Raw genomic sequence first — 25,089 nt, 5'->3', positions numbered from 1 at the left:
TAGGAATATTTAAGAGCTCACCCAGGGAAGTCTTGCAAGAGAGGAAAGGTTTTCCTTTTTTTTTTTTTTTTTTTTTTTTTTTTGGCTGTAACTTGTTAATTATTTTCAGCTTGAGGCTAGAGGCTGATCCTAAGAGCCCTTTCTTTCTCCCGGTGACATTCTTTTCCATTTCTTGATACTGTCTTCTCCTTTCTTTTTCGTCTTAATTCAGGGATGAAACATTGCCCTCAGTAAGTCTTCCTGGGCGAATTTCCAGTTTTGTGAACCTTTGTTTTTCCCAACATGTGTGCAATTTTCACTATTTTTGTCCAGCGGTGACCTTTGGAATTCCAGCATAATTTCCCTCCCTTTCCTGGTGCCCTCACGTGACCCAGGAACACAAACATCTGAGAGACCTCTGGGCATCTTCACATCTGCTGGTATATAAGATCAGAGCCATTGTGTGATGTATTTTTAACAGCAGGTGTTGGGCTTGGAGAAGGGTGTGTTGGTTTTTGAGGGGCTGGGCAGAATCTGCACTTAATTCTTAGTTCCCAGGCTATTTAGGAACAGCTTAAAAAACACACTTAATCTGTTTGTACAAATTTAACATTGTAAAACCACAATAAGGAATTGCTAATCAAGTGCAAGCCTGGATTTAGTTTCAGCTTTGCATCATTGCTGTCTTAAAAAAAAACAAAAAAAAAACAACAAAAAAAAGCCCCCCCCAAAAAAACACCCAAACAAACAAAAACAAAAACAAAAAAGCCCAAAACATCGAACTTTAAAGCTGAGTCCAAGATTCTAGTTTACAACTTAATTTCATGAAATGCTATTGATTGATTACTTGAAGCCTGTTAATTATTATTTAGTCATGGTTTTCAACACAAACTCCTTACAGCAGCAAAACAAACAGTGGGGCTGTTTTATCTTTTGCCAATTAACACAGTTTGAACATGACTTAAAATAGGCTGCTAGCTCAGGGTCTGATTCACAACTGCATTTCTCCCATTTGTGCTGCTGTAATTCCATTGATTTCCACGGCACTGCAAGTACCTCGGAGCAAAGAGAAACTTCTTAACTGACCCCACCACCATGGTTAAAGGAGGATACGGCGCACGGAAGCCTCACGTGAGGCTCTTCCATTGCCCATTAGTAGCAATTTAGCACCTAAATTAAAGAAACGGTATAAGCAGAGTGTTTTCCCCAAAATATCATTGAAATCCTATTTTCATGGAAATCTCTTTCAAATTTTTTTTATCAGACAAATCTAAAATGGTGCTTAGTGTTCAGTTATCTGCTAGGTATAAATGGCATAAATGGATGATTACTTTAAATACATCTTCTCTGAGAAGGGAGTTATGGGACCTCACAAAAGCATCAAGCTGTGACTACTTTCAAGAAATCACCTGGAAATAAATAAGATGATAAAGGTTGCTTGCAAGTCCTCAGATTCTCGTTGCCTTTTTAGGCAGATAATTGAATTCGGTATGAGCTGTAATTCCTTTCTGGTATCACTAAGGAACAAATTATTTATTATTTGGGAGAACAGACGGAGTGACCTGACAGGTCCTTTCAGTCACAGCATCCATGATTATAAAATCTCACGGCATTCATCGCATGGGTGTATCCGTACTAAAATAAAGAGGCAGCTCCTAGCCTTTTCGAAGTTGGTGAGTTTTTTGTTGTTGGTTTCGACATTCTTTCGCCTGTCCACATTCAACACTACATTTGAATTTTACCACATGATCTTTTTTATTTTTTTTTTCCTGGATGGAGTCAAAATAACTGCTTCCAAGCAGTTATTTTTAATAGCATGCCACGTGTGGGTACTACTGAAATGCAAGGTCCTCACTGTGGATTGACTGAATCTCCTTTGGTTTCATCCCACCTCCTGAGTGCTGAATATGTATCCTCCCCTATTCCAAACTACAATGCTGAGAGGCACTAAGGGGATGTGTATGGAGCTGCCATGCCAGAAACAACCCCAGATGCCCTGCCTCCTACCAACTGCCTCCTGCAGCTGCCGAAATGCCACTTGCTCTCTCACAGTCAAGCAAATAGCAGCCAAACATGACTGCATGCACCTGGTTTCTTGGACTGCTTGGGACCCATATCCTCCCCTCACCCCCTTCACCCACATTGGGCTTATTCTTCCATCAGGTGAGATATGGGATACCTGCAGCATCTGGATCCTGCTCCCCTGTATTCAGGAAAGTATAGCTTATGTTGTTGGAGAATTGGCTTTCAGATGACCAAAGCATTGTTTCTTGGGGTGCCTGTACATGAAGAATTCCAGAATAATACAGGAAAAATAGGAAGACTTCACGGAGCAACTAGGAGAAGGGCAGGAGGAAACAGGACCTCTGAGGGAAGGGCAAAATAACTGGGGTTTCTTAGCCCTAAAAAAAAAATAATAATTAAAAAAAAAAAAAAAAAGGGATGAAAAAACAAGACTTTGTGGTAGACTGTTGCACAGATGAAAGGAAAGATTTGTCCTGCATGTTTGTAGGGGATAAAGCAAGGCTTGAGCTTTAGTGGGAAGGATTCTTGAGGAGTAATGGTAGCAAAACAGTGGAGCAGGTTGCCTGAGAAAGAGGTTAGTTGTCCTGGATGACAGTAACAGCCCGTTGGGCTTTCTCCAGAGATCCCTACCAGCCACATCTTTTTTAGTGATTCTAACAGAATATGAGTTATTCCATTCACTTCAGTGTAAGCAGAGCTAGAGTAGAGGATGTCTCTACCTCAGTAGAGGTACAACAAATGGTGGTAGAGGATGGGTGTGGGAAAGTTCCTTGCCAAGGTGCTCAGGATGAATGGGCCCTGCAGTCTGTGCAGCCATAGCTGCCCCTCTTGTCCTTCTCTGCCTAGAGTCGGGCCCCACGTCCTGTAGTGAGATACAGCATTGGGCATTTTCCTCAAACACATCAGACATGCATCAACATTTTCTGAAAGCAAAATATGTTTGTTTGTTTTGTTTGTTTGATTGTTGCTGTTTTTAATATGGTTTGAAATGCTTTCCAAACATTTCCATTGCCAGTTGGTTGTTTTGATAGGGCTTTATGAAACCTATAGTGACTGAGCAAATCTGTTTTCTACTAAGACTTGCTCCATGACTATTCTGACTTGGAATGGTTGTTAATAAGGATTAAAATAATTATGACTAGACTTCCTGAGATCTGCTCTCATGCAGCTTGGTCCTTGCATCTTTCAAAGCACAATAAATCTAACCAGTAATCCAAAGGAGCTGTGGGACAGCTACCCCACAACAGGCAGGAAGTCACAACAGGCATACAGGGCCCTTTCCTCGGTTCTGTGATTTTTTTAAGCTTACGGAAAAATGCTTCATTCCACTTAGAATATAATTTGGGTTGACCTTCAGACACTGAGGATGCTTCCAGATGTACCCAGCAACCTACGTAGCTGTCCTAAAGTGACAGAGGCAACATTTTTTCCCTTTTCTTGATTCCCAAGAGACTAAAGACCAACTGCTTCCTTCTATCCTCTGCCACACCTCTGAAGTTTTTAAACATTATCTCTCTTTCCTTTACCCTACCGAACATAACAGCCCACTGACAGACCCAAAATGTCTCTTTTGATGTTTAGTACAAGGATGGAAGACCATGACAGGGGTCCCAAGTGTTTTTAAGGTAAGTTTGAGTGAAGGACAAAGGGTGCTACTTGCAAATTAACCAGCAGGGTTAGATAGCAGGGGATGCCCAGTGTTCATATTTATAAAGTGACAGAAGGTCTGCTGATGCTGAACCAGGTTGTCGCGACCTGAAAAGCCCTACATAAGTTATCCTGACAGAGAAGTACCGTGGGAACACATAATCCTATTTCTGGACATTTCAAGAATGGCTCTGCACTAGCTAAGGCCAGTGAGTGATTTCTGAAGAAGATTCAAAAGGACTCTGGGGGTGTTGCCTGATGGATCTGAAGTTGTTTATATACTGCCTTAAAGCTGCTGTATTGAAAAAAGGGGGGGGACAGCAAAAAATAGGATGCTAAACAGGCAGAAGGAAATAACGAGGAGATAGAAAAACTTAAACCTTGTCCTTTAAAAAGAGCTTGATGAACTGTCCAAGCTGATAGACAGCATCTCTCTTGTCTCCGCAGCAGCAAGTCCTCTCTTGTGCAGTGACCCTTTCAGAGAAGATACAGCATGAGAGAGAGGGTGGCTCTCACTTTGGTGCCATACAGCCACAGCTGGTGTTTTCACCCATGCTGACTGCTGACGACTTCTCTCTTCTCCTCACTTGGCCCTGCGAGTACCTGACTGGCCCACCCACAGGCATGTTTGCAAGAGGAGGAGTAGAAAGGCCAGCCACAATGACTTGAGGCAGGAGTGTGTAAGGCAGGCAGGCTCCCCTGGCTCGAAGGGGATGAACCTGGTTTCACACGTGCTGCGTGGGCGCTCTGACCGCTGCAGCACCGTTTTTCTTCCTGAGTTTTGCATGCCGCCTGATCTGGAAGGCGTGCTCTGAAAAAGCATGTCAGGTCAGGCCTGGCATGGGGGGGGTAATGCTTTGTTTGCAGATCTCAGAAAAGCTTAGATGTGAGTTAGGTGCTTGGAGGCTCACATGGTTAAGACCTTGGCAGGTTCTGGGCCACTATTTAGGAATTTTTCTGGCAGGGAAATAGATACCTCCAGGCGTACACAGCAGCTCAATGAGAATGCAAATGGTGGTGCTGAAAAGCACAGTGGCAGGTAAGCGGTGCTAGGCTTCACAAACTTCTTTGTGAATCTAGTCCAAATCCACTGCATGTAAATAAGGTTAATCTCTGAAATTCTGAAACTGGGATCTGAAGGAGGTGGGGGCTGGAAATGAAGGAGGCTAATAAAATCAAGAGAGATCTAATGGAACTGAAAAAATCCATGTAATGGGCTCATCTGGTGAGGGCTGCACAGCAATATTTAACCCTCTGCTAAAAATCAGATCCTCAGCACATGCAGTTTGCCTTGAGTTATAGAGGAGGGTGGCTAGAACGTGACTGGCAGAATCGATGATGTCCTGAGGGTGGGCTGAAATCTTACACAGTGTTTATGGAAAAACAAAAGTGCTTCTCTGCCTTCCTCAAACCTTGGTGCACAGAATTGCTTTGGGTTGCCAGCAGTCCAATTAATCGGGTCTGTGCCTGCTCGTCAAATCTTTCTTGTGGTAAGAGTGCTTCTTGCCATTTTAAGAGAAAATTATTTGATTTTGGAGCACACTGCCTTGTATTCCAATTTGGGGATATCCAGCAGCATTTTGCTGAGGGAAAAGGTGCCCTGCTGCCGTGGGCTGCCTGTCTGAAAGCCAGAAGTGGTTTTCAACACTTTTCAACAGCATGTGATGGTTTGGAGTCAATAGTCGAGGCCTCTTTGCTCCCATGGTTATTTGGCACAGGGAGTAAAGACAGGCATACACAGCCACAGCACTTGGAGCTGACTGGAGCTGGTGAGAGCTCAGCACTGTTCAGTTCATCTCTCCTGGCCACGTCGATGCTCCTCTACTAATATCTTACCTGGTCTGGCTGCCCCAAGAGCCTGCTGTATGCAGCAACCTGCCTTGCACCTTGCTGAGGCTTAGGGCAGCCAAGCTGAGTACCTTTCTCAAACGTCCTTTGAGTTTTGGTTCACAAAACCCACATCTATATTAAGTTCTGTGGTAGGAATGTTACACTTTACATAGCTAGCTGAATCTGGGCAAAATAGTTTATCTTATCCGTTACTAAAAGCTGAGCTGCCTTTGTTGTTCTTAGCAAAACATGTTTTTCTTCTTGGTCTGTCTTTTCTTTTGTGTGGCATCTACATTTGGATGTGAAGATCTTTTAGCATGCAAATGCGTCTCACCCCAGCAGAATGGTTCATGTTGGATGCAGCAGTGTTTGCGCAGCAGTGTTCTGGAAGAAAGCAGATTTTTCCTATGATGTACAGATCAATTCACCTTAACCCAACAAAATGGATGCTATTGTTGTTGCTTTTCTCTGCACACTGCAGAAGAAACACAGTGGAAGAGCAGACATGGAATAGATTTTTCAAACAAACTCCCGGCAGAACAATAGTGGAAATGAGTCTCTTCAAGGTTTCTGTGTCATCGAATGTTATTGTTGACACTCTGAATGTAGCAATAGTTGTTACGCTAATTAGAGTGGTGTAGTTCTAGAAACAGGAACTGTGAAAAGACTGTGTCTAGAAGGTACTAATAATCTTTTGATACCTGTATTTTTGCCATTCTTTATTATTATAATGAGAGCGTTAATGTGCAGAGGAGAAATCATGTGTGTCCTTAATAAAGAATGAAGCAGCACAGTTGTTATCATCTTGAGTATCATATTCATTTAAAATCAAGTAGGCAACTCAAAGGTTAAGAGGTTTAATGTTCCTGAACTGTACAACTGAAGCACTATAGTCCACGTTATTGTTAGCAATTATTCAAAGTGCTTAGGGGTTTTTATTAGAAACTTCACTTTTCCTGAAGAAAGTCCCCCACAACTTTAGCCAGCACTGCGGTGTGACCATTTAACAGCCAGACACTTTTGCATGAAGTGCATCACGAGGTGTTGTCATGACATAATTTGCTCCCAGCTATTTCTATGCTTTTAAATAGCCATCCTTGAACAATCTCCAACCTCTCTTAAATGTTGACGCTATGTTTCTTTCCAGTGTGATTGAGAAAGTTTATGAAGCTCTCTATTCAGAGACTAATGTGATGTTCCTCGTGCATTCCTCCTACAGGAGGAACATTTCCAAGCACAAGAAGCAGACAGGCTTTACTAAAACAGGTAGCATACCAATAGGCCAATTGGACTGGGTGATATAAACCATTATGGGTGGCATAATTTTCTGGTCAACCAATCAAGGGTTTTGGTGAACTGAGACAGCAACTTAGCTCCACAACAGCATAAGATGGCTTGGAGTCCATAGTCTAAGTCTCTTTACTTCTCTTTACTACTAGACAAGGAAGGATGCCATCTCATATGGCTGAGATCCAGTTCTTTCAGGATGGATAAAATAAAGTGCAAAGAAAACGGAATAGAGATTAGAGGTGGAAGGACAGAAGTCACCCTTGACAACATTATCCCTGATTTGTAGCTGTGCAGATGCTCCAGTGATGAAGCCATATAGGAATCACTTAACATGTACTCCTGGCCTGTGTGCAGAAACAATCTAGAAAACAGGTTGTGACCAACTCTTGCACAAACACCCTCCAGAGCCCTGGCACTGGCCCTGCTGAGGGTGAGGGTCAGAAGCACCAGACCCCAGTGGTCTTGATGGTCCGCAACAGTAGGTTCATCATTCAGCAAGTGTCACAATTCACCAAAAAAAAAAAAAAAAAAAAAAAAAAAAGTAGACATCTTTCCTTCTCTAACTAGCTGGTTCCCTGACCTCTGGCATAATCCCATCCTCCCTTGATTGACTCATAACCAGTTCAGCTTCGTCCAAGCCACAGCTGCGTCAAGGCACAGTGAGAGCCAATCAACCCTACCAGCTTCGTCTGTGTTTCATGACAGTTTAATCACTAAAGACTGTCTCTGTGTTGAAATATTTCCCCTTGGGGTTTCAGATAGCAGGATTATATCAAGGCAAAAGGAACCAAAAAGTGAAAAGGGCACTTGCTCTCATCCAAATCCTTTGGAGTTGATACAAAAACACCTCTCCCAACGCCTCTACAGCAAGCATGCTGTAAGACTAATAGGGAGCCCTTCACGTTGTGCAGTCATAGTGGCTCACAATTCAGCTGAAAAAGTGGCATTTTATGTTCCTCTTTTCGTTGACGGCAGTGATGACACCAGTTAGAGGATACAGCCTGGAAAGATTATCAGCCTCACCATTCATGCCAGCTGAAAAGGAAGGAAAAAAAAAAAAAAAACACTGTGGCTTGATGGCAAATATATTATTCCCTGGGCCAGATTTCACTCTGGTGGCAATTAGGAATTAAGCTTCTCTGTAACCAGGCTGAGTGAGAAGAGGGTCAAAGGAACAATTTTGGTTCTACTAGTGCCTGTTTCATGTTGTAATTCTGAATACACAGTGTTATATTTTCTCCCAAATCATATTTTTTTACCATCTGATAGTATATGGATGATGTGACTCAAATTGCTCTGCTGAGATTTCCATCCCCACCCCACTCAAAAAAACACCCCATCCCCCCCCCCCCCCCAAAAAAAAAAAAAAAGTGAAATGGGGAGAGAATAGAATTGAGCACTGAGCACTACTAATGTGGGATCTGAGTGCTATCACCCTTCACGGTTTCTGCTGAAAATATCTAATCAAACCAATATTAATGTGTATGAAAAAACATCCAGTACACAAGTAACACTGCTGTTAGGAAAACATCTTTTTCAATGATGTTACAAAAATTATAGGTCGCTGCACCCACCAAAGTTATTTTAGCAGAACCATGTTGTTAGCACTGGAACTAAGCCATGTTTTCATAGTCAAATGGTAGGCCTTTTCTAAGGCTGTGCCCACCCGGCACAAAGCCCACTAAGTGCTTCATTGAAAAGGCTAAATGTAATTCACACTTCTCAGGCAATCGTTTTATTATTATCAGTATGAGTATTCACAAAGTAATTTTTAAAATCTCGGAAATAAAGCAGGCCAATATCGAAGAGCAATCATATTATGTGTCACATTGAAAAGCGTGTGATTTGGGGCTTTCACTTCCAATATATAATAGACCATACAATGAAATTAACATTTGTTACCTTACTCCGTCCTTTCAATCGTATGCTTCTGACTTACAGTTTTGCAGGAAAAAAAAAATCCACTTAAAAATAATAGAAATCAAGATTTCACCTTTTCATACTGAGACCTACTGTACACACATGTAATGTTTGTAAGTGGAATGGAGCCTTCAAGAGGTGACAGAGAAAATGTCAGTGCATGTCTTGGAAGTACAGCTAGAAAATTAAAGAGTATTGCATTTATGCAATCCTTTGAACCTGGTGGGCTGAAGTCACATACAAAGATGCCAATTTCGCTTCTGGAGCTGGGTTGTATTTAACTGAATTTAGGACCCCTCAGAATTCACGGGGTGTTTGTTTTTCAGTACCTGGTTTACATTAATCAAGACCAAAACATGGTGAAGAGATTCATGAAACCAGACTTTCCTAATCCACCACAAATGGATCCTGTTAGTCTATTAACCTAATAAATGGATAACCAGGAAAACAGTCACAGGGTCTTGCAGGATTATTTAGCTCAATTTTAGTAAAGATTTTTGTCACATTGGTGTGTATTCTTTGAGGAAGGACTGAGGAGACGTCAAAGGAATTGGGCTAGGGACGCCGAAGGAGATCCATCTTCAAGTACATACAAGGCCTTTGCCAAGAAGAGGAACAACTGACCTCTATTTCTGTAGTGGCAAGAAGCATCAACACACTTTCATTGTATCAGGAAAGACTCAGGCTAGGTATTTCAGTAAAAGCCTTCTAACACTACAGATAGTGAAGCACTGAGATGTGCTGTCTGGCAAAGCAGTGAAGCACCGGATGCTACAAACCTTATGAACTAGTTGGACAAAACTCTGAAGGACTGCATGGATACAGTGAGTTGGCCATCCAAGTCCCTTCCAGCCTTTTCCTTTGATTGTAGTGGATGTGGCATCATGTCCATGAGGACTTACTTGATGTAGGGTTTTTTGGGCTATCCTGAGAAAGCAGCACTAACAAATACCCAGCAGGATTACCCCTCCAGACATCTGACAGGGACAAGAACACCTCTGAGGGACAGGAATCTTGCTGTGCAGATGGGCTCTTAAATAGGTTCGTTCTTCAGTCCTAGCCTACCACTGGAATTAAAGGCCAACTTTTCAAAGAGTTTTGTGCCATCATAAGTGACAAAACCTTTTCGCTTTCCTTTTTATTATTTTTTAACATTGTAAATCATAATCCTATTGCCACAGTCCCCAGGCTCAAATCAGGTTGCATATCTCACTGCCATTTCCAGATGAACACTTTTATCATGTAATCACTCAAAACTGTGTAATAGCAATTGTTCCTGTTTACATGAGTGCATGCCAGGGAAAGTGGAGGGGCATAACTTGAAACATTCCCATTATTATTTATACAAATCTCAGGTTTCATGGCTGGGAACTATGGAATTTATACAGATAAATGGTAATGAGCCATCACTGAAAACATAGGTCCATAGTCCCTAGTATTGTGCATTAAGTGCCAATAGTACATTAAGCCTGACCCAGGAGGGGAAAGGTGGAGCCTGCCTTCTCAAGAGGGCTTACAATGTTAAAAGAATCTTGCAATCTAAGAAAGATCTTTCCAGCTAGACATGCCATTTTTCATTCTCATGCACACACAGATCAAGGGAAGGCCGTGGGTCCATGGCTCATAAAGCAGTTTTTAAAAACTTCTTAATCTCCTTTGCTTTTGGAAGTGCTAAGATCTAGTCTCCTTTACTTTGCCTTCTTTTATTTATGAACCTAAACCCTATTTTTTTTTTTTTTTTTAGAAAAGGGGAAAAATTGCTTTGAAGTTAATTTTAGACATAGAAGCAAACCCTGACCACAAAAATGCTTTCAAAGGGTCACAGCACTGTCTGGAGATTGAGTTGTTCTGACACTTCCTAATATTGGGGATAAGGCAAATTCCTTTCACCTTGATGTGAGATGTTGAATTTTCTGAAGTTTTATGGGTTAAAAATTGCGTCCTACAAAATTGAACTTTGGTAGGACTTTTTCCTCCAAGGATGACTCTGAGCTTGTATTCACCAGGAGTACCTGACTTTGCAGTTGTGGGGGTGCAGCACAGACAACATGGAGGTGGTTTCATCACCATATCCTGTAACCTTTTCCCAAGTGGTTACGTGAATGCTGAACCTGTTGCAGGCTGGGCTGTGTTTCGTCCTATGTCCCTCTGCACTGGTGACTGCCAGGACTTTTTCGGTTGTGTTGGAGCAACAGCAGCACCTCAGGCCCAGCTGGCTGCAGCCCAGAGTGGTTTGGTCCCCTCAAGCTTTTTGTTGGTTAGCAGTAGAAACAGTGCCACAACCGAAAAAATGGCTGGCTTCAAGTAGAAAGAAAGGTGAAAGCAAAAACAAAAGCAGAGGAGGTTGTGTAAGTCCTCAGAGCCATCACAGCATCACAGAACGGCTGATGTTGGCAGGGCCCTCTGGAGGCCACCTGGACCCACCACTGCTCCAGCAGGGACACCCAGAGCAGGGTGCCCAGGCCCATGTCCAGGTGGCTTCTGAAGATCTCCAAGGAGGAGACCCCACAGCCTCTCTGGGCAACGTGTGCCAGTGTTTGGTCACCTATTATTCTTAAGCACTATGTTAGCCAGTATACACGTGTAGATATATGTATAGATGTATATATAATGTTAACATCTACAAGGGAATTATTTGCAACAGTATTGACAATTTTTGGTTCCAGGTCCTAATACACTAGGGGTACAAATGCCCCTGCAGAACCAGACACCTCAAATCACTAGCCTCTTCTTCAAGTCTTGATCACTATTATTTAATATAAATTATGTGAGTTTTAGCTTTAAAAAAAATGAACACCATCTCCTTCTTGGTGTATTTTTCAGCTTTTCAATATCCATCTTTTGAAAACATCCTTAATAGCCTTAGCTGTGATGCTACCAAATATAAAAATGAGTCATATTTCTTACCACAGCTTAGAAAGAAAAATACTCAGTATTACATGACAGATCTTAAAGCCTAACTGAAGAATAGGCCAAACATAGGTCTGTGGACTACGAATTTTAAGAACAAAATTTAAATGCCGTTACAGTGAAAATACAGTTCTTAAAACCCTATAATCTTCTGGCATTTTTCTGAGTTTAGTGAAAACATGGGAAGTGCTGGCACCCAATTCAGTGACTTGCTGAAAGTGAAGTATGACCTGCCCTACCTATGCCCAGAGTCCCCTCCCGTCCTCTCCCCAGCCTGGGGAGTTTTTTTACCATAAAATCTCTCCTCTTGCCTTCAAGTCACCTGCTCTGACTGACTTGACACGGCAGAGGGAAGGAAGGTTATTTCCCTGGCCATCTCTCTGTTACAAAGAAAAGGAAAACCTCTAAAAACTCTCTTAAGCAAGGTTCATAAACTTCCAAAAATCCTGTTCATATTTTATTTTTCCACTGAACAGGTGGTTTTCAAAACACAAAGTTAACCGTGTGCCCCATAACCCTACAGCTCCCCGCTCACTACCTGCTGGCAGCCTCCCTCCTTTGGGTGCTCCCCTCCGTAATGCTGACATGCGGCCACACCACGGCACCTCCTCCAAAGGTGTGGCCCGGAATATTTTCCCTAAATGTGTAATTTACAGAAGCATTCTGGATTCCCTGGTCAGGCTCCCAAAAGGTTAATGGGATATTTGGCTACATAGGAAAGAGAAAGCGTTCAAAGGAAATCCCAGTTGGCCCAGACTGTTGGAGACAGGCAAGGTCTTGGCAGACACTCCCAGCCTGAAGAGTATCCCATCTGGGTGGACTTCCCTTCTGGGACTTCCCAGGCACTCTGTGAATGACGCAGTAAAAAGAAGCATCACCATTTACATGCCACAATCTTTGCCCTGGGTGAGCAAGAGTGGCAGGACCACGGCAAACTGGGAGGACTGACACCTACTCCGGGATGAGAAATGCCCTGCGGTGCACCAGTGTCCGCACAGAAGGAGGGCTGTGGTTTCTGGAGCTTCAGATGGGCACCCCAGGGTGGTGTGACTTACACTGGGAGAGGCTTTGATGTGTTGTGATTTGGTTGCCTTTGGCATGGTAACCCGTGTTATGGTGGTTCTGTATTTTCATTTGAAGGCGTATTAAAACATTTTGTTTTAAAGATCTATCAGATAAATGGTGGAGCAAGCCTTTGAGCATGGTGGTAGTGCATGCTTTAGGTTACTTTATCTCTGGGAACGGGCCAAAGTGGCTCAGTCTTTGTGTGTGTGCCTGTGTAATTAGCCCACAAATTCAAACACAAATAAAACTAAACAGGCAACGAACGTAAACAACCATCAGGGCCACGATATGCGTCACTCTCAAAATATGATTCTTGTGAATTATCAAGACACATGGATTGTAAAAAGTCAGAGAAAGCTCAACTTGCATTTCAGTCATTGGGAAGAGCTGCAAGGAAACAGGGATACTCCTTCACTTTGATACCTAGGAAGGCAAAGCAGAAAAGCAGCACCAGTGTCCACACACAATGGGGTAGCTAGGACAGTAAAACCAATGGCAGTGAGTAGGCAGTGGTGGAGAAGGGTGGCCACAGTTCACAGAGATTTCTGGCTGCCCCTCTAGAGTTCCTCAGGCCAACCTCGGCCCATGGGCTGGCTTCAGGGCTTGCAGGTTGGGCAGTGCCTGCGACACACAAACATACACCTCCCTGCAGCCAGCAGGCCCCGGGCCTGCAGAGCAGCCTCCAGCGACTTCCCCCCAGCAGTTTTTCACTGCAGTGTGGCAAGGTCATTGCCACAGGTGCTGCTGTGGGGGGAAGGCTCATGTAAACCTGCCTTCGGCCTTCCTGCTCCTCTGTCACCTAGCATGAACCAGCACAGGCCAGGGCGGTGCAAACACTGCCAGCAGCAGCCCCTGTTGCTGTCTCTGGACCATACCAGCATTACTAACAGTGGAAAAACTCAAGGGGGAAGCCTGGAGGGCAGTGTCCCCAGCTACTTTCTGCGGATGCCTTCCCAGAATGAGGCAAGGGTTTCACAATATTCGATGGCCTGTTCCTTGCCTACCCCGATAAGGAGGTCAGAAGAGTCATAGCCAGACACTGCTGGCACGCTTGGGCAATGTCACCTGCTGCTGGGAGATACAAGGGAAATGCATGGAAATACAATACTGTCAGAGATCCGTGGCTGTAATATTTATTTGTGCAGTTTGTGAAATGGAAGACGTCCATCAGAAGATACTAAATAAAACAGAAATGTGTGGAAACTGTAAATCTTTCTGGGGACAACTTGTGTAAACCCTTGTTAAGTTTTATTGCAAAGAACAATAAACATCGCAGAAATTTCAAGCAGCTTTTATTATTGGCTCTAGCGCTATCTTTCCTCCAAAGAGTAGGTCAGATTTCTCTAGGGAGAAGGACACACCATGTCTCCCCTAACTGCTTCTCCATCTGCTATTTTCATCCCCTTCGTTTTGTTTTGCAGAGGGAGGTGCCACTTCTTTTTGGATGCCATCAAGAAAGTCATGAATACTTTGTAGACAGATAACTATTTACTAATATGGTTACAGGTAAGGTGAAAGGGAGTTACAAATTCTGATGTTGACTCTCCTGGTGGGGATCAGGTGATGGTGCTGCATGCAATGGGCTCCAGTGAGCTCCACTTGCAGTGCGGGTTCACCGGTCTGTCATGGGAAGAGGAGGTGAGTCCCTGACCAGTTGGGTGGATCCCTGTTTTTCCACATACTCACAGCAGACTCTGTTTCCACAGCAGACTCTGTTTTCCAGCATCATGAAGGCTAGAGAAGTCATTAAAGGACAGCCCCATCCTACTGGCCGAAGAAAGCCTGAAGCACAGAGAGGCTGGTACAGTCTCTCATGGGGCGATGGGGCTGGCAGCAGCTGTTCATTGCCCATTGTGGTATTTGAGTGATGCTATAGGATGCCCTAGAGAGTGTAAAGGGAATGCTGCTGAAATCCTTTTACATCTTGGCCTCTAACAACCCAGCTGCATACCATTTTTCTGTAGGAGGAGAACAGATTCCCTCTTTTAGCCTAGGAGTCAGTCCAATTGAAATAACTGCCTTCTTTTTGTTAGGTATTTAGGTAAGAAACAAAAGAAAATGGTGTTGCAGCTGAATGCTCACATTTTCCTTCTGTTCTTTTTGTAAATATGACATCAAATCATTGTCTCCATAGGAGGTTCCCCTATTGGCAAAGCTTATGAAGAGAGAACCAAGTGTCCAAATGGCAAAGGTCACCACAGAGCCTCACACCTTCATTCAGCAAGAATTGATAATATTACAAATATTTTAAAACCTTCTCTCCTCAGACCTTCTGCTGATGTTGTGGTATTGTGTCATGGCCTCATGCTTGCCACTCAGTTCTGACTAGTTATTCTTTCTTGTCAAATAACTTTTTCCCTATAATAAACTCCTCTGAGCTCCAGCACTGAAGAGGAAGACAAGCTGGAAAAAATAAATTAATGTGTCCTGTGTCTCCAGCTCTGATTGCACACCAGTCTGTTTGTCTGTCTGTTTGTCATTGGGGCGCAGGATACTGGCCAGGAGGGACCTGATGAGAGGTTACCTGAAGCCATCCCCACGGGCTCATGTCTCAACACAGATCTGGCTGCCAGTACGGAGGTAGCTTGCCATCTTTCCCCACTATCTACTACCCTAGTACCACGCAATTTAGCAATGCTTAGTAAGTCAAGGTTGCACAGGGGCCAATTTATTGACAGACGTGTTTTATCTTAGGTTCTTATCTTGTTAATGGTGCTATCAGCTTTGCTGACTATAGATTGTTCAAGAAGCTTTATGGATGCTGTGCCATCAGAATAGTTGCTATTTGGTAATTTTAAATGATAGATATGATCAAGTCTTAATATCACAATGATGATACAAGTATGTTATTGCTCTGTGCATTATAATTTAAGTAAGATAGATTTCACCAACCCATCTACTAAATACTTTTGAAGTACAAATATTGACAGAAAGCTGACTACTCTCAAATGCCGCAAATTTGCCCAAAGTGTGTGTACCATTTACACTTAATTTCACAGCTACAAGTTGATTCCAAATCAGTGATCTGATTCTTTTTGTACCTGTGTTTGCAGAAGCAGTATGAACTAGTGCCTAAAGGAGATAAGGATGCATTAATGACATTTTACAAGTTCTTGTTGAGATTTTATCTGAGATTATGTGTTTTCCGCTTTGATTTCTCCCTTTTGTGAAGGAGTTTGAGGTGCTGCCTACAACCAGGCAGGTCTGGGTACTGTGGCCCTTGCAGTACATTTCTGTATGCTAACTGGCATATGAGAATGAGCTGAATTAATGTATTTTCCATGGCTGTTCAAATAATTACCACAGCACAGCTTCATTTTAAAGCACACACAAGCCCGGATCATTTGGGTTAAAGCTACAGATCAAGATGCAGGCAAGAGCATAACCGGGCTCCTGGACTCACACACTGGCATTTGAGACCGTGCTGCTGGTGTCTCGGTGACGTGATTTCTCAACTCCACTGAATCACAGAGAGTTTCACCATTAGCTTTAGTGGTGCAAGATTATCACCTCCAGAATTACGTGAGAGGAATTATCCATATTTGCAGTGACATCACTGAGATCAGAATCTGGCCCTTGCTCTCTTTGTTGGTGAAGTCACAGATTTAGAAGCAGAATCTTAAATTCTTCTAAAAGTTTGTCAAACTCCCACCCCTAGGCCCTTGCTTTCAGCACCACCCATTTCTCTGTGGAGCATCCCACCTTTCCCAGAGAGGATTTCAGCTCCTAGCCCTGCACCACCAAGCCCCAGATCCTCCTCTGAAAGTGTTCTTGCCCCAGGCTAAGTCTACACCATCGCCCGCAGTGGAGCAAGCTGCCTTGTGCTGGCAGAGCTATGGTAACCTTCCGTATCCAGGCCCTTACTCCTTCATATCAAAGGCATCTGATCCTCTCAATGTGCTGAGAGGATGTTTTGAAAAAACGATGTGCTGTTTTTTCTCTTTGGAGGGTTATGGGGGTATTCGTATCATATAATCCCAAGCATCCCATATAACACTCATGTCAGAGCACCAGTGACCTTGGCCACATAGGCAGTATTTCCTGCAGTGCACCTATGATAGGCTGCTGACAGCTGTCCTCTGGGAGCCTTCTCTTCCCAGTGACTGTTTGGAAAAGCCTACCTGCCTTGATTCATCACCTGCCCTGCATGCCTCAAATTGCATTGTGCATGTACCCACACACAGGCTCATCTCTTTTCCCCTTTCACCTCCTCCCTTCAGATCCAAATGCATCTGTGAGTCACTATGGGAAGTGCACCAGATGATCTCAAAGCTGTGGCACCAAGCATGAAGCACTGCAAAGATACCTCATGTGACGGTGGGGACTGGGCCGGCTACAGACTAGCTGGTCAGATATTCACATCTGGGTTTTTATCCTTTCCAGCAGTATCTCCTAGTAGTTATTTATTTATTTATTTATTTATTTATTTATTTTTCATTTGGGCCTGGGGGGAGAGTTTGACATACATTTAATTTTTGAAGCGGTAAATAAAAATTTTCTTCTGCGATGTTATGTGATGTCTCTGAGTGAACAAAGAGCAAAGAACTGAATTGTCATCAGAGAGATGGAGGGTTTATTTATAGTTTAAAGGTGGATCTTAATCTACAGATGTACCTGGCATTGATTGCAATACAGAAGCATGAACTTTTTCTATTGGTGCTCTTGGTACACCATTAAAAGGAACAGGGAAACTCAGTCATTAAGGAAAAGTTTGCATCATAAATGCCAACAACATTTCACTGTCCATGTGTGGATGCATGCATATATGTGCATGTGGACTTCTGGATTTAAATTGGCAGCAGCAGATGCTCCACTTGCAAGGAATAGTCACACCAGCCTCACATGTCAGTCAATTTTGTGTGAACTTCGTGTAACAAACTAGATCCACCTTACAGCACTGCGTATGCACAGTGAGTCTCAGGTGACCGCTGTGCTCTGGCTTCATATCTTTGTGGTCAGGGTTTTCTCCAACACTTGCTGAGGCAGGAAAAGCATCTCTTTCCATTTGTATACATTTTAAAGCAATGCTATAAATGATTTTTAATAACATAAATACTGTGCTGTATGGGAGTAGAGCTCTCATGATGCAGTTGAGGGCAGTAAATCCTATTTTCTACCAAGGTGAACAGGTTTTGCAGGCTGAACATGCCCGAAGGCAGCTGTACTCTACACACCCAATTTTTTACAAAACACAGCAAGACAGGTTCATGTCTGGTGTAATCCCTTCGCCTCCAGAGCATTTCCATCTTGGCAAATTTGCCTTAGAAGAAAGCAGCATGTTGCAGTTTCCCACTTGGGGGCCAGTTTCTCTTCTATTTACTCTAAACCACATCGACTTCTTGTTCTTGGACATTTTCTTCAGGTAGGCAGGAAGGTCAACTGCGAGCAGTCCAAGCAAGAAAATGATACAACTCTTCTTTTAGTTGAGAACTTGTACAAAAATCAGAGACGGTCAGGACGTAACACTATCATAGCACAGACCTCGTTAGCAGGCGCTGTATGGAAGTGGTTTTGGCTAGAATCACACAAAACAGCCATTTTCCCTGTGGCTTGGAGCTCCAGAGCCTTTCCACTCGCGCAGGCGATCTCTTGTGCATCGTAGGGTGGTGTGAGCCAGACCTGGAGCCTCACGCTGCTTTCATGTGGTGGCCCTGGGTTTGGATTCAGTTTGGGATTCAGAGCGGTAGCTACAGCTTCATCCCCATGAAAACACGTCCCAGTTCGCTGCTGCTTCCCAGCGTCGCGGCAGCACTGGTTCGCCACCGCGCCTCGCTGCTGGTACGCCCGGTCCGGCTGTGCCTCGCCGCAGGAAACTAGCTGGTCCTGTTAAAGCTCTCCCCTCGCACTGTCAACACGCAGGAACGAGCACAGAAACTCCTGCCTCCGTGTTGCTCAACGTGCGGGGAGTTTGAAAGGGTTTTTAGGTGAACGTGGAGCCAAAGTGTCTGTCTCCACCCTCTCGCGTTTTGCCAAAGAGGCAAAAAAAAAAAAAAGCCCCCGCCGTTGTTCTCCGATTTCAGTGTGTTGCTGGATGTGCGTGCATGCGTGCGCCTGGCAGGGTTTCTGCTACACAACACCTCCCAGTTTTAAGGGAAGAGGCTCTTTTCTGTGTGCACAATTGACTCAGAGACTTGTTTGTCCTGCAGGAAGAGTTGCAGGATTAAGTTTGAACGCTTAATACTTTGATATTTCGTGATGAAAAAGCACATGCTGACACAGGGATTTTGGCAGGCTCAGCGTGTTCTTCTTTCTCTCCTTTTACGCACCTAGAAGCTGGGCATGATTGACAGACTGCAATTTCAGTCCTAAAAGCAGTCTCTCGAGGCTTAATCCAAAGAGCAACACAGACATCACAAGACCTTGTCCTGCTCTACTCAAAAATCAAGCAGCTGCTGCAGGTGTGAAGTTCACGGTGCTGACTTAGACTCCAAAGATCAAACTCACATCTGCGAAAGGCCTCAATGTGGCCAGCTGGAGCTGCCAGCAACAGAGGCGAGGAGGAGCGGTGCCCTTCTCCCGGGAGCAAGACAGTACCCACACCAAGAAGTGGGGTGCCTGGCTGAGGAATAAGGCAGGGGACTCAGCTGGTGTACACACGTCTCCTGCCAGTGCCAGGAAAGGAGGCAGAGGCGCTGACAGCACCTGCCCAGGGCTCATGCAGGAAGACAGAGACCTGGACACCAGGGCTTGCTCAACTGGAGAAGGCTCAAGTTCACAGCTCCGACCTGATCATCTCAGGGGAGGAGGACCTGAGGAATGAAAAAGCTCCAAAATGGGCTGCACGGCATGCTTTCTGCCTGCATTTTGGAATCACAGATCAGAGCTTTAGTTCTCAGATTGCCCAGCACCCAACCAAACCTCTCCAGATGGCCTAGAGTCTGTTTCTTTCACACAAACACAAAGCTAGTAACATTTGTCCATTAATCTTCTTGACATTAGCATTCTTGATACAATAAATAACAATAATTAGAGATAAAGTATTTCTTCACGGAACCAGAGGAAAGAAACAAATCTGAAAAGCAGCCGTTGCCTGTTGCTCTCTAAGATGAGTGTGGTTGCTACAGGATTTCTTCTTTAAACCTTCCAGCAGGACATAGACTTGTAGAATCACAGAACAGCTTGGGTTGGAAGGGACTTAAAAGATCTCCCAGGTCCCACCCCCTGCCATGGGCAGGGACACCTCCCAGCAGACCAGGTTGCCCAGGGCCTCGTCCATCCTGGCCTTGAGCACCTCCAGGGATGGGGCATCCACACATGCTTGACATGAGACACCCCTGTCATGGCCTCTGTGGGGTAGGGGTAGGTATAATTATCTCTTTGAGATTCTCAGAAGAAAAAACATATACACAGATCATACAATTGTGATTTTTCCTACTTATTTACCATTTTTTTAATATTAGTAAATCCTTCTGTCTGGTATTCAAAACAAAAGTGTATCTAACACTCCATACTCCGAAATTACCTTTCCGTTCCTCAAAACACCAAAGGAAGCTAATGTTAACACAGTTGCTAAACTTGTGGAAAATACAGAACTGATTCTGTCTCAAAGTGAGTTTCATTTCAGAGAAAGTAATCATTGTAATGACAACAAAAATTGAATCCTCAAATTTTATCAAAAAGTTCTTACATTAGACTTAGTTAAGAGGTTAATGGCATAACCATCTGCAATGAGGCAGCATCTTGCATTTCTTGGATGGATTGGGGTTTGTATCCCTCTGTAGGCTCCCCATAGCTGAGGTATGAGGAAGTCCAAGGGTGCACAGCTTTCCCACCAAGGTCCAGTGATGTTAGCAGATCTTGAAGAGCAACAGGAAGCCTAAACTTCACTAACGTCAGCTGGTCATTAACCTGCTTTGTGTTAGGCTAGGAAACATTTTTGATGAGTTGCCATTGATAGAAAACCATCCTGTTATTGTAAACATTCTTTTGAGTTGCATTATTTCCATAGAGCCAATGCAACTTCAATGGCTTGTGGTGCAGGACGTGGCCACCCTGGGTTTGAATGCAGCACTTTGTCCTCCCAATGGCCATCTTCTCTCTAAGGAAAGCACTGCATTCACCTTAAAAATGTAGATACTATTGGGAAAGTGAAGGAATGGCATCTGGTTTAAGAAACTATGCACTAAATAGAGTGGGCAATACTTTTTCATGAGGACTCTGATGAATCAAAAATGCAGATCTGTCAACACTGAAGCTTTCCAGGAATGTCCCATTTCACCATATTTTTTTATTTTTATTTTTTTTACACACAAAACTGAGGAGAAATTTCCCTGAAAATCAAAATATTTTGTGGTAACATTTTCAAAATTAAGGATTCAGTGTTTCTTTGCAAAATGACTTTTTGTTTTGAGATGCCTTTCAACTTTCTTTGAAACAAAATTGAAAACATTTTTTAAAATCTCAATTTCAAAATAAAACAGTTCATTTGGGGATCAAACAAAATATTTCATTTAAGTGGTCAGGAAGCTTTTTTATTATTTGGATCTGCTGATGAATCAGAAAAAATCTTTCTTTCCACAACTCTGATATATGCTGTGTTGAAGCTGCTTTGATATTTGATATTTATTACCTTAATCTTATTTGTGCCTTAGCATTACCGGGTATAATGGCTCCATCCTTGCCTGATGTTAGAAGTTTAAATGCTGTGGACCTGAACAGTGATGGGATGCAAGCCCATAGGGATCCCAAATACTGTTGACATAAACAAAGCAATTATGAAGGGAAGACCCTACTGACACTGGTGACCTGGTAGACAAAAAAAAAAAAAAAAAAAAAAAAAAAAAAGAATGTTCATCACAAAAAAATTGGGATAAGTAAAGGTTATAATAACAGAGAATCTTAATTACAGGAGACTCTGAATGTAGGAGAAAAATCAACTCAGAAATTGAGAGATCTTTTGGCATTCAAATTAACTTTAATTCTATTTCAGATGACAACTGAGAGCTGATGAACAAGGTGTCATATTTTAAATCGCTAATTAAACTAGTTTTGAGCCAGAACCAATCTGATTTTATGTGTTTGTTTTTAGCAAACAGCACATGTTTGTGATTCGACTACACTGACTTGTGACTACAGGAAAGCCACCCGTCATCTGCATTTTATGAGTACATCTCTTTTTTTTTAATGCAAGCACTGGGGAATGTTAGATTTTTTGTGGCTCATTTTCAGTGTATTAAGAAAAATACTGGGGGAGAGAGCAACTTAGCAAAGTCCAAATGTTAGGAAAGGTGCCAAGGTCTTCAGACCTCCAGTGTGCTCTGACAGCATCAAGTTTGTTCTTTCTGTCAAGGGTAGTTCCAGGCTTTGGAATTGGAAATCTGCCTTTTCCTCTTGATTTCTTGGTTGTGGGCAGGAAGAGGGCACAGGAGTGGCCAGTTCTAGGTTTGGATCCCGAAGCTGCCCTCACTAAGCTTCACAACTTTCACAATTTCAAGCATTTATTTCAGGGCCATTTGTATTTACACAATGAGATCTGAAAACCTACCAGCTGAACCTTTAACTGTATCCCATCTTATCACGGGCCACTTTTTTCTCCATGGTAAATATATCAGATGTAGTGCTATCACTGTTAGAGTTGTTTCAGGCAATGCCACATAGAAGATACCTCATGTTCTGATATTAAGAAGGGCAGCGTATGACTTCAACAGGACACATTTTTAGGAAAGGGGCTTTAATTCTGGCTACACAAACAGTGTGAGTCTGTGCTTCAAGTAGTACAAAACACCTGTAATGGTGAACTCAGGTCCTGTAACCAGAGTTTCACACTCAGGTGTCTACAAGCTAATTCATACAGGCACCTGAACAAATGGTCTCAGGGCAGACATCCACAAGGGTCACAGGATATGAAAGAAGATGTTTTGGTTTTTGCTTCCAGTTTACTACATGTTTGGTTTCACTTCTCAGTTGGCCATAGCAACCTTCTCTCCACCTCCTTGTCATGGGAGGCATTTAAACTCTGAAGTTCTGCAGAACTGCTTTGGCTTGCCACGGAGAACCCACAAGAGGCTCAGATCCTGCTGGAGAGAGGGACATAATTTGGATGCATCTTCATCCAGCATCTCCATGCCTCTCCACCCAAGAGTGAAGGCATCCCCTACTGTTCTCTCTTTGCATCTTAGCACAGCTACATCCTGCTCAGGTGTGCACTTCAGCATGGCTAGATGTGTCAGGAAAGAGCTAAAGGGTCATCTAGGTGACTCTCTGCTGACCAAGGAGCTTTGCCAGTGATGCTTTGTCCTTGTAGTGCAGGCAGCTCTGCTCAGGCACTTTGAGCAAGTGGAGGAATTCAGATGAAAGATGCCTGATTTGGAATTCTTGTCGAATTCCTCCCCGTTGCTGTGAATGCTGCCTGTTTCAAGTTATCTGGTAAATACTTTTGTCATCATGACTAATGGCCTGCCAGAAGAAAAGGAAAAAGACATATAAAATGGAGCTGCATTCAGGGGTAGGTGGCCGTGCCCTGCCCCTCCAATTTCCTCGCAGGCAAACTGTGATGGCTCTCCTTTGTGAAGAAGCTCTTTGAAACTTCACATTCAAAACTCGCTGTTTTCCTTACAGTATTGTTTATACAGTGGTCATCTGGAAATGGTCTAAAGCTTTATTTGTGCCCAAGAAAAATAACACGAGCTTTATTTTAAAATGCATGTTTTGATCAAGAATGCAGCCAGCACCATTAGCAGAAAAGCAATTTAGTTAGATGGTAGCTGCTTGGAAACAAAGTTCTGCTCAGAGTTTTCCCTGGACAAAACCAGATCATAAAATAGGAGGCCATACACACAGCTTTCCCACATAGAGCCTTCAAGGTGCTCAGAAAGGATGTAGCTGCCACAGAGATATACACTGAGACACAAAGGGACTTGCCCAAGCTGGAAATGAACCCCAGCTCCTCTGTGAGCCAGGCCACTGGCAGTCTGCTGTCCTTCTCTGCCCCACCTGCAAGAGGGGGGAGCTAAGAAAATCATTGTTTTGCCTGCGTCACATCCAACACTTTAATTCCGCTCACTCTGACCTCTGGACATTAGGTATGGCTCATTCCAAAAGTCTTGGGGGCTATCCAGAAGCTGTGCACATCCATACAGCATCACTGCTAATCTCTTTGCAGGGCTATGAGGTCCACGCTCATTCTGGAACAACCAACTTGCACTGTGGCTTTACTACTATTTCTTTTTTTTTAATATCTGTCTCTTTTCATTTTCCTCATTGGTTTTGCAGCAATAATTGAGCCCCTTTGCTTTGTGTCTGAGGAGGGGAAACTCAATGACTGATAATTACTTTGCGTGCCATTTAATGAAATTGAAGGAGCACAGTAAAATCCATAATCTAACTCTTCTAGCTTGTTAAACCCTAGTCCTGCCTATTTCACAGTGTTAATAATCAGACATAAATGGAAAAAGGTTAAAAGGATTCAGTGAATTTGTGACAAATGTGCCCTTTGTATATATGAATTCTGAGTTGTCTCTACTGGACACAGTTTTTTGGTTAATCTTGCTATGAATACCAAAATTACCTCCTTACTAGCAGGACTCATTGCTGTTATTACTGTGGCCCAGTGGAAAGGGCATTGACTTAGGTGCTAGGAGATATTGCTTCTCATCGAATCACTGCTACTGTCCTGCCATTTGTCCTAGGACAAATTCCTGCATCGTTTTATCCCTGTGTTTCCTTTCCCAAGTTGTGCTCTCTCGTGTACTGAGAGGTGAAGCACTGGGGGCAGAGAGCTCCCTATACATTCAGTGCCAGGTACAAGGGAGCCTGATCTCCATTAAGGTATTTTAGCCTTAATATCAATAATTTTAGTCTTAATACAAACAATACCAAGTAATTTAGTCAAATACCAACCAAATAAATGTTCAATGAAAAGAAGTTCCATCTAAAATTAATGAGCATACTCCAAATTGAGCATACACCGTGAAGAGTTTAAACTAGCTTTAACAAACGATGTTCTGGGAGCCTCAGATTATCTGTGCAGGAGGTGGTACATTCTACCCAGCTTCCTCTACCTCTTAAATATGAAGGCCTTTAATTAATTCACACTGAACAAAAGTCAACATAGCTGATCCCATGCCTTCCAGTTTTACCATCCTTCCAGTCATTCCGCTTTCATATTGTCACTTTCCACACACTGCGGGATTTTGCACCGAAAATCAAGAACTCAGAGGGAGAAGTTATCATGGGGGAAGATTGAGAGATTGAGAGGTGATCCCAGGTTGCCTGGAGTGAAAGTATATGAGTTCTGCAGCTATACTGAGAGAGAGAGATCAAGGAGAAAATAAAAAAGTGGGGAGCAGGGCAGAAGAGAGGCAGCACTTTATTTATTAAGTGTCATCAATGTTTAAGGCATAAGGCAGAAATTCCTGAAGCAAGCAATTCATAGTTTAAGTGTTAAATTGTACCTTTAAGTGGAAAAAGCCCACACTGAGGCCA

Source organism: Anas platyrhynchos, chromosome 2 (genome assembly GCF_047663525.1).
Source record: "Anas platyrhynchos isolate ZD024472 breed Pekin duck chromosome 2, IASCAAS_PekinDuck_T2T, whole genome shotgun sequence".
Classification (NCBI taxonomy): domain Eukaryota; kingdom Metazoa; phylum Chordata; class Aves; order Anseriformes; family Anatidae; genus Anas; species Anas platyrhynchos.
This window is presented reverse-complemented; position numbering follows the sequence as displayed.